General features: G+C 49.4%; 2 non-coding genes across 2 annotated transcripts in view; both read left to right on the top strand.

Annotated features, from left to right (window-relative positions):
* The first annotated feature begins 3,223 nt into the window (after positions 1-3,223).
* On the top strand, positions 3,224-3,378 carry LOC131270924 (5.8S ribosomal RNA). The gene has a single exon (XR_009179918.1). It is a non-coding gene; the product is annotated as a 5.8S ribosomal RNA (ribosomal RNA).
* Positions 3,379-3,865: 487 nt separating this feature from the next.
* LOC131270923 (large subunit ribosomal RNA) overlaps positions 3,866-3,987 on the top strand; it is a 4,087-nt gene continuing 3,965 nt past the window's right edge. Inside the window, exon 1 of the ribosomal RNA XR_009179917.1 lies at positions 3,866-3,987. This exon is cut by the window's right edge and continues 3,965 nt beyond it. This is a non-coding gene — a ribosomal RNA (large subunit ribosomal RNA).

The raw sequence follows: 3,987 nt of genomic DNA, 5'->3' as shown, positions 1-3,987 counted from the left end.
GTCTTCGCCTGGTCCACGCTGCTTCGGCGGTCCTGGGTAAGATAGTTCATTCTAGCTTGCCCTATAGTGGAATGAGGACACTTAATGCTTCGTCTTTTAGCGGCGGCTAGACTCCTCCTCACGGGGAACGAGTTGACGCACACAGCGGCGGCTTACGCACTATGGCAATCATGGATGCCTGAAGATTCCGTGAAGTTCTCCCCTGGTCCACGCTGCCTCGGCAGTCCTGGGTAAAATGGAATATTTCCAGCTTGCCCTATAGTGGAAGAGGACTATCCAACAATACAAAGTCAAGACCTCCGGGTTGAGACTTTCCGCGTCGGTGGTGTCGCGCACCGCCTATCCGAAAGATGGTGTAACAGGGGTGTTCGATCAGCAATGGTCGGATGCCCCGTCATAGTCCAACTATGACAACCAAAGTCAAGACCTCCGGGTTGAGACTTTCCGCGTCCGGAGGTACGCGTACCGCCTACCCGAAAGATGGTGTGCTTCTGGGGTATTCGATGAGTCGGATACCCCGTCGTAGTCCAACTATGACAATACAAAGTCAAGACCTCCGGGTTGAGACTTCCGCGTCGGAGGTGCGCGCACCGCCTACCCGAAAGATGATGAATCAGGGGTGTTCGATCAGCAATGGTCGGATGCCCCGTCGTAGTCCAACTATGACAATCAAAGTCAAGACCTCCGGGTTGAGACTTCCGCGTCCGGAGGTACGCGTACCGCCTACCCGAAAGATGGTGAATCAGGGGTGTTCGATCAGCTATGGTCGGATGCCCCGTCGTAGTCCAACTATGACAATCAAAGTCAAGACCTCCGGGTTGAGACTTTCTGCGAGTACATGCATAAAGGAACACGGACCAAGCCGTACCGAGAGAATCGGTACTAGAGCCCTCGTGGTTCTACATTGAGAGAGCCCTCGTGGTTCTCATTAGGGGCTTTATGCAAGTCGTACTCAATACTGTGGTGTGAAGTATAAAGTATAGAGTCCTCCACTGGTCCACGCTGCTCCGGCGGTCCTGGGTAAGATAGTTCATTCTAGCTTGCCCTATGTGGAAGAGGACTCAATACCCTACCTGTTGAGCTTGAAACAAAGTCATCACTTGGGCATGCTCATATTGCCATACAATATTCCATTATCTACTAATGAGCATGCAGCTATATGATTATAACCTGTAAACGATTACCCCGCCGTAGTTCAGCGCTTCAACCAAGTGATGACTTCAGTATGGCTAGTGTGTGAAGTATAAAGTATAGTCCTCCCCTGGTCCACACTGCTTCGGCGGTCCTGGGTAAGATAGTTAGTTCTAGCTTGCCCTATGTGGAAGAGGACACCATACTTAATACTGTGGTGTAATGAACAAAGTATAGTCCTCCACTGGTCCACGCTGCTTTGCAGTCCTGGGTAAGATAGTTAATTCTAGCTTGCCCTATGTGGAAGAGGGCATACAAGACAAAGTATAGTTCTCCCCTGGTCCACGCTGCTCCGGCGGTCCTGGGTAAGATAGTTAATTCTAGCTTGCCCTATGTGGAAGAGGACATAATACTCTACCTGTTGAGCTTTAAACAAAGTCATCACTTGGGCATGCTCTATAGCCAACCACATGACATTAACCTAAGAGAGCATGCAGCGTATTATCCCAATGCAAAGTAAACGATAGACTCGCCCTAGTTCAGTGCTTCAACCAAGTGATGACTTCAATATGGCTAGTGTGTGAAGTATAAAGTATAGTCCTCCCCTGGTCCACACTGCTTCGGCGGTCCTGGGTAAGATAGTTAGTTCTAGCTTGCCCTATGTGGAAGAGGACACCATACTTAATACTGTGGTGTAATGAACAAAGTATAGTCCTCCACTGGTCCACGCTGCTTTGCAGTCCTGGGTAAGATAGTTAATTCTAGCTTGCCCTATGTGGAAGAGGGCATACAAGACAAAGTATAGTTCTCCCCTGGTCCACGCTGCTTCGGCGGTCCTGGGTAAGATAGTTAATTCTAGCTTGCCCTATGTGGAAGAGAGCATACATGAACCAAGAACGAAGGTTATGATCGAGGAATGATTCGACAACTCACCGATGGTATGAAATGTGAAGAATTCAAGCAAGCACACAATCAAGTCATCACTTGGGCATGCTCGATAGCCAACCCTATGACATTAACCTAGTAGAGCATGCGAAAACCAATATATATACAAGTAATGTAAACGATGCCCCTCCCTAGTTCAGCGCTTCAACCAAGTGATGACTTCAGAATGGCTAAATCAAATCGGTTCAAAACATACCATCGGTACCCTATTGAAACACACAAGTCGATATCAAACCTCTTAATTGTGTAGTCCTCCACTGGTCCACGCCGCTTCGGCGGTCCTGGGTAAGATAGTTCATTCTAGCTTGCCCTATGTGGAAGAGGGCACATTACTCAATACTGTGGTGTGAAGTATAAAGTTCAGTTCTCCCCTGGTCCACGCTGCTTCGGCGGTCCTGGGTAAGATAGTTCATTCTAGCTTGCCCTATGTGGAAGAGGACACTTAATACTTCGTCTCTAAGCGGCGGCTTGACTCCTCCCTACGGGGAACGGGTTTACGCGCACAGCGGCGGCTTACGCACTATGGCAGTCATGGATGCCTTACGTTTCTATGAAAAGTGTGTTCCTCCCCTGGTCCACGCTGCTTCGGCAGTCCTGGGTAAGATAGTTAGTTCTAGCTTGCCCTATGTGGAAGAGGACACGTAGACTTACTGTGGTGTGAAGTATAAGGTTCAGTTCTCCCCTGGTCCACGCCGCTTCGGCCGTCCTGGGTAAAATGGATTCATCCAGCTTGCCCTATGTGGAATGAGGACACTTTATGCTTCGTCTCTAAGCGGCGGCTTGCTCCTCCCTACGGGGAACGGGTATACGCGCACAGCGGCGGCTTACGTTATGGCAGTCATGGATGCCTTACGTTTCCATGAAAAGTGTGTTCCTCCCCTGGTCCACGCTGCTGTGGCAGTCCTGGGTAAGATAGTTAGTTCTAGCTTGCCCTATGTGGAAGAGGACACGTAGACTTACTGTGGTGTGAAGTATAAGGTTCAGTTCTCCCCTGGTCCACGCCGCTTCGGCCGTCCTGGGTAAAATGGATTAATCCAGCTTGCCCTATGTGGAATGAGGACACTTTATGCTTCGTCTCTAAGCGGCGGCTTGCTCCTCCCTACGGGGAACGGGTATACGCGCACAGCGGCGGCTTACGCAAGTTAGTCACCCTCGGCAGTGGATCACTCGGCTCATGGATCGATGAAGACCGCAGCTAACTGCGCGTCATAATGTGAACTGCAGGACACATGAACATTGATAAGTTGAACGCATATTGCACGTCGTGGGAACCTACCATGATGTACAGATGACTGAGCGCTTATATTTGAGAAATGTATCGCATACATTTAACTACGCCGTGACACCCGTCACGAGACGTGCACCATGATGTTAACTAGGGTCGCGACGACCCGCTAGCATTAAAGAACCCGTGGTTTACAATATACTGGCATTGGAATTCGAAGTATTTAGAGCGTCGTGTTCCCGCGTGAGGCGGAAGTACGAGGAGAAGGCGTGCTTGTGGTGTCTGTGGTGGTGTTTACTGATGTCTAGCTTCAGCTTATTTATTTATTTAAATAGAAGCGAAGATGTCAAAGTAGCGTCGAAGCAGCAGCGAATAGCACAAATGATTCAAGTATGGAAGTTGACCAAAGGAACACAAACAAACTAGCGTATGGGCAAAGGAAGGTATCAGTGAGTTAAACCACACGCGGGCTAACAGCCCGTTAACCGAGTCCAACGGTACATATTGGACATTGAAACAAAGTAGTCGCAAGCCAGATGTGACGATAACAACCGCAAGGTACATAAGCCTCAGTTCATGTGTGACAACCCCCTGAATTTAAGCATATTAATAAGGGGAGGAAAAGAAACCAACCGGGATTCCCTGAGTAGCTGCGAGCGAAACGGGAGAAGCTCAGCACGTAGGGG

The sequence above is a fragment of the Anopheles coustani genome (genome assembly GCF_943734705.1).
Source record: "Anopheles coustani chromosome X unlocalized genomic scaffold, idAnoCousDA_361_x.2 X_unloc_72, whole genome shotgun sequence".
Classification (NCBI taxonomy): Eukaryota; Metazoa; Arthropoda; class Insecta; order Diptera; family Culicidae; genus Anopheles; species Anopheles coustani.
The sequence above is the reverse complement of the archived record's forward strand: the minus strand, read 5'-3'. Positions and strand labels throughout refer to the sequence as shown.